Source organism: Drosophila miranda (genome assembly GCF_003369915.1).
Source record: "Drosophila miranda strain MSH22 chromosome Y unlocalized genomic scaffold, D.miranda_PacBio2.1 Contig_Y2_pilon, whole genome shotgun sequence".
Taxonomy (NCBI): Eukaryota; Metazoa; Arthropoda; class Insecta; order Diptera; family Drosophilidae; genus Drosophila; species Drosophila miranda.
In genome coordinates this window covers 24,297,901-24,308,201 of record NW_022881614.1, presented here as the reverse complement: position 1 = coordinate 24,308,201, position 10,301 = coordinate 24,297,901, and the positions used below count along the sequence as shown (strand labels likewise).

General features: G+C 40.1%; 1 long non-coding RNA gene across 1 annotated transcript; it reads left to right on the top strand.

The window, feature by feature from the left end:
• The first annotated feature begins 9,157 nt into the window (after positions 1–9,157).
• Positions 9,158–9,769, top strand: LOC117194070. The gene is made up of 2 exons (XR_004474736.1): positions 9,158–9,345; positions 9,421–9,769. It is a non-coding gene; the product is annotated as an uncharacterized LOC117194070 (long non-coding RNA).
• Positions 9,770–10,301: the final 532 nt, after the last annotated feature.

Below are 10,301 nucleotides of genomic sequence, written 5' to 3'. Positions count from 1 at the left end.
TAGTACATTGTAGTCGACGAAGACCTGGTCCGCGTTCGCTTCCCGCGTATTTATTTGCGTAGCTAGTTGCGCGGTAAACAGCGCAGAACTAGTTCGAGAGGGGTCAATTGACCCCTTTGGTTCTAGAGTGGCACTTTGGGAGTTTTGCGAGACAAAGAGCGAGCAGGAGCTAAGAAACTTGTGCCTTCGAAGGGCGAGAGGGCCCTACCTCACATTATTATACCCTGTATGCGGCGGTGTGCGTGCATGTGTGTTGTGCAGGGTGGGTTTCTGTGTTGCTGCAACATTGCTACTATCCTGCCGCAACATCACATCCCTATCACATCCGAAAAACTAAGGATTTTAAATTAGTATTTTTGAACATGAAAGAATGGCTTAAAGGCTTATCTTTGTATATAATATGTATATTCATCTAAAACCAATTAAATCTTGCAAAAGCTTTCTAAAACCGGAAAAGGTTTCAAAAGATCGTTGCTCTAGCGTCACTACTGCTCGAATGCCAGGTGTTCAAACAGCGAAAAAGCACCTCTTTCGGTGTGATATCATCGGAGTGTGCACGCAGGAGACGGACAGACGGACAGACAGACGGACGGACAATGAGGCGGTAAATGTTCGATATACCTCAAAAAAAACAAAAACTCCAATGATGGACTGCAATTTATGAAGAAATTGTTTGCAGAAAGAATTTTGTTTGCCTTTTTTGTATTGACAAAAAATTAAACTTTGGAATTCAATTAAAAAAGAACCATGTCCGACCACCAAATAGTTCTGTTAATTCTCAATAAAAAGCAGTCCACCGTAAATTCACAATGAGTTTTTTTTCCAAGTTTTCGTCCGTCAACACTCCGGGATTTGCTGAAACTAATATGAAACTCAGGGGCCGTACATAACCAATATTATGTATAAAGGTTTTTGTTGTCATTTTGGTGAAAGATCAGTTCATTATTCATTAATTTTTTGTAGTTTAAGCGTTGCATTCTTTGAGCGTTGGCTTTTTATACCCGATACTCAAAATGAGTATTGGGGTATATTAGATTTGTGGTAAAAGTGGATGTGTGTAACGTCCAGAAGGAATCGTTTCCGACCCCATAAAGTATATATATTCTTAATCAGCATCAATAGCCGAGTCGATTGAGCCCCGTCTATCTGTCCGTCTGTCCGTCCCCTTCAGCGCCTAGTGCTCAAAGACTCTAAGAGCTAGAGCAACGATGTTTGGACCCAGACTTCTGTGATATGTCACTGCTACAAAAATATTTCAAAACTTCGCCCCGCCCACTTCCGCCACCACAAAGGACGAAAATCTGTGGCATCCACAATTTTAAAGATATGAGAAAACCAAAAACGTAGAGTTGTAGAGAATGACCATATCTTTAAGAAAGCGGAATCTGAATTGGATCGTATTATTATTATAGCCAGCATCAAGAAAACAATTTCATTTTTTCTCGCCCTGTCTCTCTCTAACACACACGTAGCATAGGCGGCTTTGCTTAGAGTAAAACATTAGCGCCTAGATCTCAGAGACTACAAAAGCTAGAGCAACCAAATTTGGTATCCACACTCCTAATATATCGGACCGAGACGAGTTTGTTTCAAAATTTCGCCACACCCCCTTCCGCCCACGCAAATAGCGAAAATCTGGGGATATTGAAAAATCTCAGAGACTATTAAGGCTAGAGTAACCAAATTTGGTATCCGCACTCCTGTTAGATCTTACTATAAAACGTGTATCTCAAAATTTCACCCCACCCCCTTCCGCCCACACAAAGAACGAAAATCTGTTGCATCCACAATATTGCACATTCGAGAAAACTAAAAACGCAGAATCATAGATAATGACCATATCTATCAGATTGCTGAATCTGGATCAGATCAGATAATTTTTATAGCCAATAGGAACAAATCAATTTGCAGTTGCTACGCAGCGCCCGCACGCACTCTTTGTCGTGTCGTTTAATATTAGCGGCGTCTGCCGGAGGAGAGCCATACTGACTTAGTATCGGGTATAACTGTAGAGTTGCGGTGTCCGCAGCAACTCACAACGTTCCCCCTCGTTTGCTTTGTTAATTACCTTTTCAAAATAAATTTGCACTCCATTTCGATTTTTAGACTATTCACGAGCAGAACTAAAGAAATAATCAATTCGGTAACAGGGTCGTGGCCGAAAGTGCAATAAATTAGCTTAAAAAAAAAATTTAATCAAAATCAAAATTAAAGCATCTTCAGATTTAGCTGATCGAATGTCCAGGGTCCTTTTCATAAAGGCCAAAAGTCAGCAACGTAATCGAAGCAATTAATGGCACATTACCCAGCAAAACGATTTGCCGCAAGTCCCAAAACTATTTAGACGTCCCCACACGTGTTCCACTTGACGTCCGATTAGACTTCAATTTCCCAAATTATACAAATTATTGGCACCCACATTAGCAGCACCCACACGCCGGAAGGCAAGCCCCAACCTGTAGTGTACCTGTCTTATTAAAATAAACGGCCTATATAGTAAGACACTATACATCCAAATTTTAATATCGGCTCTGAATTGGTTTTAGATTCTAAGGCAAGTTGCCTGGCCCCACGTTGGGCGCCATAAATGTGTAGTTGCTTGGCCCCACGTTGGGCGCCATAAATGTGTAGTGTACCAAAGTTTATATATATATATATGTAAACAGATATATAGGCCCTTGATATCAGCAGATGACTATGACTGAACTTAAGGACGGCGTACAAATAGGGTTGGTCGTGTGCACTCTTGCTAGGCTCGGATCTAGCTCGCCGGATGGTCGGGGTTCTTCCTCACCTAATTGTACTATCGTACTCCACTACATTTAAATAGTGCACTTTACGGGAAACTATAAGTGATTATACAAAAACAAAGTAAACTGAAATACTGATAGCGCCGACACGCCAAATAAAAGCCCTACTGAACCATTTCTATTTAGAGAGAACCTAGGTGTTGATTGCCCCTCTCTTCTGTACCCACCCTACCATGACAATGCGTTCGAGTTCTTGCATTGTCCCTTGATGAATCCTTTACTAAGATTTACCACATTTTATAAGATCCTGGCACGGATACTCGACAGACCATTTTTATAATTTTAAAGATTCATTTCAATTCAAAACGATTCATATTTTAATATAATGGGAGACTTCAATTTCAATATTCATTACGTTGCAGTTGTAGAAACACAACAATTGACTTAGGTTCTAATTTGTGGGTAATATTTCCTTAATCCTAATTATCATATAAGTTTAGTTATAAATTCATTATTTAAAGCATGAAAATTATTAGGGTATAGATATATATATATATAAATAAACGAGAGAATAAGAATCGAAATCGTAAACAAAAGCTAGATCAGACTGGGGTGCATTATACACACTGAGCAGACGGGTTTGAATCATTATACGTTGTATGCATACCTACACTTTCAAGCCAATAGCTCTTTTGACCAAACTACTTTTCGCTGTACATAATTACTCACTCCGGCGTTATTGTCTTACGCTGATCGTTGGGCCCAATGATGTCGTAGATGTTGACCGCAGCTGTTTAAAATATGGAAAATCATAAATATATAATGCATACAATACAATTACGCTACAAACACCGTCGCATAGTCATCAGCCAGTTGTTTTGGTTTTCATAATACAGACAGAAATTTAATTGTTATGCTCTATCGCGAAAATTGAACCAAAAAGTAACAAACGAAAGACAATTTAGTGTGCATATGCACAATATGTATGTAGATATGTACGCGCGTAACATCAAAGAGGGGTGTTAATAAAGTTTCAGTTACATTACGTTAAACTGCTGGTGTTATGCGTTTGAACTTGATAATGAATTAAATGTAAATTGGACAAAACTCGATCCCGTGCGGCTGCTTTGTAGACTCTTGCCCGCCTGAAGTTGGTTAGAGGTCAACAGGTGCGATGTATATGGTTCCTGGCCGTACTGACGAATCTTCCGCCAAGCCTATATTTAGTTATTTATGACTGAGCAGCACTAAATATTCTTGGCGATTGAGGCTGATCTGGTTCACTTGGATCTTTGGAGATTCCGAACTCGGTGGTAATATAAGATCCAGAAAAGATGAATTATGGTTGGAGTTGGAGAGACCTCGACAACTGTACGCTTAAGCCAGCTCCCAGGGTAGTCTTCTCGAGACTATACCGCGATGGGGCAGCTTAGGTACACTTCCCTGCAACATAGATTATGTCAGCACGTGCACGGCATTAATATGAAAACATACCTTTTTCCCCAAATATATCTGCACTAAATTCTTCTTATTCACTGACCACTGGACTGTACGGCACTTGTAATTATATGCTTCCAGCATATATATGTGGAAATATATATATTTTCCGGACAGCACTATATATATATGAGTGCACTGTGTATGTTGCTCGCACTCGGGAATTATCACGTCTTTACAGATCGATCAACTTTCTTCTTTTGTTCAAAGCAGTAATAGACGATGGACTGAGTAGCCTGTGCAGCAGAGCTTTTGAGCTTTTTACTAACTGTGCAATCGTATGATCTAGGACATTCGAGCAGCATTAGACGATCGTCTAGTGCACAGCATAGCTTAACTGTGCAATCGTACGATTGCCGTCTATGCTTCCCACTGTCCGTCGCTTGCATGTGTGCGTGGGCGTTCGGACTTAAGAGCGGCTAAAGCTTTGATCCAACCTTAAGAGCGGCTAAAGCTTAATCATTTGAAAGATCACTAGGGGGTCTCACGAGACGAAAGAAGATAACCAATTCCCTATATTTTTGTGCTGGCTACTACACCACAGATATTTATACAAGACCTGCTCGACGAATAATTATCTGAAGAACCTGATTAGGAGAGATTATTTCTTGATCTGAATGTCTTTCAGATGATACACGCCGAGATATTTCTTGTTCTCATCGACCAATTCGTAATGGTACGGACTTCGCTTTTTAATTACCTGAGCGGGAATTAACATAGGGGCTAGTTTAGAGCTAAACTTTTTTACAGCACTACTTTGTGTGAAATTTCTAGCATATACCAAATCTCCAATCTTTAATTGTGTATCACGGCAGCGTAAATTGTATCTACGCGAATTTTCTTCGTGTGCCTTTTTGACATTCGCTTTAGCCTGTTGCCGGATTAGCTGCAAGGAATCTGGGTTCTCTATTCTAGTATCGTCGTTCAAAAGGTCTAGTTTACGCAAGAGCGCGTAATCCTTCCCATTCAACATCATGTTTTGACCAAATGGTAGAAAATATGGAGAATACCCTGTACTCCTATGTAAGGTAGATCTCAATGAACCACTAATGGCATTCAGGTTACAGTCCCAATTGGAATGTTCGTTACCGATATAAGCTCGTATCGCAGCTATCACGGATCTGTACAGTCGCTCGCTGGCATTCGCTTGCGATGAGTAAATAGCTGTGCATTTTTGTGTTATACCGAAGCTATTTAAAAATGCCTGAAAGTAGCTAGATTTAAATTGGGATCCATTGTCTGACAAGATGACTTCTGGCACCCCAAATGTATAAAAGAGAGACCCTTCCAGATATTCACAGATCTTTGGGGCTGTAAATTTCTTCAGGGGACACAGAAAATGGAACTTGGTATTGTGATCGACAACTATGAGCAATCCTATGTTTCCCTTTTTCGTGCGTGGGTATGGTCCTAAGAGATCTATGTATAATTTCTGAAACGGCCTATCCGAAGTGAATGGTTTACCCATAGGAGGTCTAAGAATCATATTCGGTCTCTTGGTCGTGCGACAAACGGTGCATTCAGATATGTACTTGCGCGTCTGGCTAACCATGCGAGGCCAGAATAAATATCTTTTAAGCTTCTCTATGGTTTTACTCATCCCACAATGTGCGGAGCTAGGGGCGTCATGAGCTTGATATAATACGTTCGTAATTAACCCTGACGGAACCCAAAGTTTCCATGATGCGTTCTCTTGAGACTCATCTCCCGAAGCGAATACTGTCCTTTTGAAAACTTGACCGTCTATCACTTTCAAGTCTGGGAACTTACTCTGATTCTGTTGAATGCTTTCTATTAAACTCAGATACACAAATGATTTGAATCGATCTGAGTCTAGATCAACCATGGGGTTTATTTGCGTGAGCTCCTCTATAGCCGGTTCATCCTGACGCGATAGAGTGTCAGCGACAACATTCAGTGTCCCCTTTCTATGTAGGATATTAAATGTGAAACTACGCAATTTCATAGACCATCTGGCTAATCTACCCGATTAATCTTTTTGTTGCATTAACCATTTAAGTGCTGCGTGATCGGTTATGACTACGAAGTCCTGTCCCTCAATATAAGAGCGGAATTTTTGTATCCCCTTTATGACTGCTAAGCACTCTAGTTCAGTAACCGAATAATTACGTTGTGCCTTGGATAATTTTTCTGACATGTAAGCAATTGGCAATTCAACGCCGTCGCGCTCTTGCGCTAAAACACAGCCGATTCCGTAAGTGCTAGCATCACAGAGCAAAATAAAAGGTTTTGAGAAGTCAGGAGTTATCAAAATGGGTGATGCGGTTAAACAGGACTTTAAGGTATCAAACGACTGTTGAGCATCCTCATTCCACTGTAAATCTTTTTTCTTCTTAAGCAACTCGGTTAGGGGAAAACTAACGGTAGCATAATTTTCAACGAAACGTCGGTACCAACCGGATAACCCCAAAAATCGACGCAGTTGCTTAACGGTAACTGGCACAGGGAACTTCGAGATGGCCTTGATTTTGTCTGGATTTGTCTTTATCTGACCATTACCAATAATAAAACCCAAATACGTGATTTCTTTTATGCAAAAGTTCGATTTCCCTATGTTAATGGTTAGATTTTCTTTGCGTAGACACAACGCTATCTCCTGTAACAACAGTAAATGCGACTCGAAGTCCTCTGATAAAACAAGTAGATCATCTAAATATACAAACACACGTGTACGAAGATGAGCTGGAATAACTCGATTCATTAGTCTACAGAGAGTTTGAGCGGCATTGCAAAGACCAAAAGGCATCATTTTATATTGATATAACGGTCGGTTAGGCACTGTAAATGCAGTGTATTGTCGCGATTGTTCATCCAACGGGACTTGCCAAAATGCGTGTTTCATGTCTAATCCAGTGATGTAACGAGCGGGTGGTAACCGACTTAGAATACCATCAATTTGTGGTAACGGATATGCATCCCGTCTTGTAACCTTGTTCACCTCTCTTGAATCGAGACACAGTCTATATTTTTCGCCTTTCTTTACCAAAACGCAATTACTGCTCCAAGGACTAGTCGACTCCTCTATAACATCGGGCGCAAGCATATTGTCCACCTCGGCAAACATCAATTTCTCAATGGCTGGTGATACCGGCCAATGTCGTTGCTTTACGGGAATAGCTGCTCCAACATCTATAGAGTGTGTGACTAAACTGGTACGGCCTAATCCTTCAGTAGCGAAAGATGGAAAACAACCTATCACTTTATCTAAGCGAATTCTCTCGTCTGCTGTCAATTTATGTAGGTTCGGTGGTTCTTCGACGTCATCCGTACCTCCAACATCTAATTCAGATACCTCTGCAGTGTGTTTGATTTTATCTAAAAGTCCAAATTTTTGCCAGAAGTCTATCCCCAAATAGACGTCTTGCTTGAGTTCAGGAATAAGAAACATTTCTAGGTCTGCCGTGCATCCACGGTAATTAATTTGTGTTACCAGCTTGCCTATAACCTTACTTTCAGTATCGTTAGCCGTACGTATTGCTCCTGAACACTTTTTAATCTTGCAATGCGCCAACATTTCTTTCGCGGCTGAGCCTCCAATACAACTGATTGTGGCCCCGAATCCAACAAAGCTACGTATACACTGCCTTCAATGGTGACATTGGTATACAGCCTGTTATCCGAACTAAGAAATATAGCTGAAACAAACTTGTTCTTATTCTTGCGAACCATCTTCCAAAATTGTCTTAAACGTTTAGTTGAACGTTTGGGCTTTCTTACAAATTTAACTATCTATCTTATCAAAAATTTTCTTACGCGCTGTACTATAATTTGCTTCCCTTTCAGGTAAAGGAGTAAATGAATAATGATATGCCGTAGGCAGAGTTTCCTCTACTGTTTGTGAGCTGATCTTAGGCTTCCTTAAACTTTGTTCGTTCGTTAAACTAGTAGGTGATTCTTGCAAACTTTTTTCTAAGGATGTGTCTGCTTGTTGTTGTTTAACACATCCTTCTGCAGGTTTCCCGGAGGGTTACATTTGGGACATACCGGCTTGTAAGTATCTTTTGTTCCACACCCGTAGCAAAAGATCTTACGAGGACCTACACAATCGTCAAATTTATGACCTTTGTTGTCACAGTTCCAGCAAGTTGGAACTGTCTGTGAAGTACGACGTTGTATTTGACACACTTCATTATGCTCGACCAAGTCATCGAATAGCTGCTCGCTATCGTCTGGACCTGACAATTCCAATACGTATGAGCGAAGAGTCCTTTGCTTGACCGATTTTATCTCGTTATAAACTGCTCGTGCTTACGTACCTCTCGTCGTAATAGCGATCTGTTGGCAATCTTTAAGTGAAGAAGCTCGTGGTGAAGAGTGGGCTTGGAATTTCTAATAAGTAGATTCACAACATCTTCTTCTGTAACCGAATTTTGAAGCCTATCCACGAGATCTTCGATAGCATATTGAAAGTCATCGAAGGATTCGTTTTCGCCCTGACGACGTTTCCTAATCTTTTCCCAGATATCATAGTCGGTCTCAACATCTTCAAATCTTCGTCTAAACTCTATACAAAACGTATCCCAATTAAAGTTTGGATAAGTTCGATGGAATTTCCAGTACCAATCACTAGCTTTTCCCGCGAATAAAAGATACAAGTGATCACAAAGCAATTGATAATTGTTATAAAGATTTTGTTGCGTTAGAGAACGTACTCGATAAATGAACTCATCCATCCTCATGCATGTTTTTGAACCATCGAATTTAATGCGCCAATTCTGCATTATACTGGAAACTTTTGCTGGTGCTACGTGTGAGCTCAAATTACTTCGATTTGCACTCGCTCTTGAAAAATCTAAAAGAACTTCTGCGTGACTATCTCGTGCTTGACCGATACCCACGTTATTTTTTTGGTTAATGTTATTGTCACCGTAAACATCGGGTGTGATATGTTCTGGTTGTGTCAACTGGAGTGACGCTAATTGATTTTGAATCGAAGATTCAATTGTTTTGCTTAAAAATGAAGTTAGTTGTTCCATTAACTGAGCCTGTTGAATGCTTTTAGCAGACTGGACGTAGTTAGCGATTTCCACTTGAGTGGTTATTGGAAGGGTTGTGTTGGTGGTTTCAGTTTCTGTTGGTGAGCGATCTAACCGGGATCGTTGAGTTGATCTCGTATTCATACCCCTTCTAATAAACTTTTGGCCCTTTTTAGGTCGATTAGACGTTCCGTCTATTGTGCTAAAAGATTCGTTAGCCCTAGTTGGACGTGTTCCTTCGGCGTTAAGCTCGGCTAACAACGTGTTGTTAGAGAATGTTAGTGCCAGAGAAGAACAATCTAATGAACAGGTGGGACAGTTTGGGTTTGTCATAATCTGTTCCAAGATACAAAGTTTATGGAATTTGTGTCTACACGGGGTGTTGGCTATAATCTCACTAGTTCCCAATACTTCGTTGCAAATTCCACAAAATGGTTCTGCTTCCTGCAAAGCAGTTGTTATATCATCTGTACTTCGCCTTACAGCCATTGTATATCAGACAATATTTAAGGAATTAAAGAAAAACTAATAAAAAAAATTATATAAGAAGGTATTAATTGTAATAATAAGGTCTGTCTTTCCCACATGCCCGAATACTTACAAAATATCTATTTGGTTTCAGTAGGCTTTTCTATATTCGTTAATATGGACTATTTATAGGTTAATGACCTCGTGCGCTGAATCATTGGACAACTATCGCGATTTGGCAATATAAAATTGTAAATCCGAATAACTCAAGATGCCTAAAGTGAAAAAGCAGGTTTGCTTTGGTCGGTCAATCCAAAATGAAATGAACTGGAACCGCAAAATCCTAAAACAATTCCTGTTTATTCTGATCACTGTATGGTATTGCATAACTGTCTCTGATACTCACAATTCGATACCATAGGTCTGTTTTGGTCAACCAATCCGGATCAAATGAATTGCAGTTGCTAAATCCGAAAACCGAGTCTAAGTATAAATTTTGAAATCTTTAACCTTTATGCAATATTTTGCAAAAGAAAATGTGTCGCTGAAATTTTGATGTATTACCGGTTGAGCTTGTAGGACCAAGGCA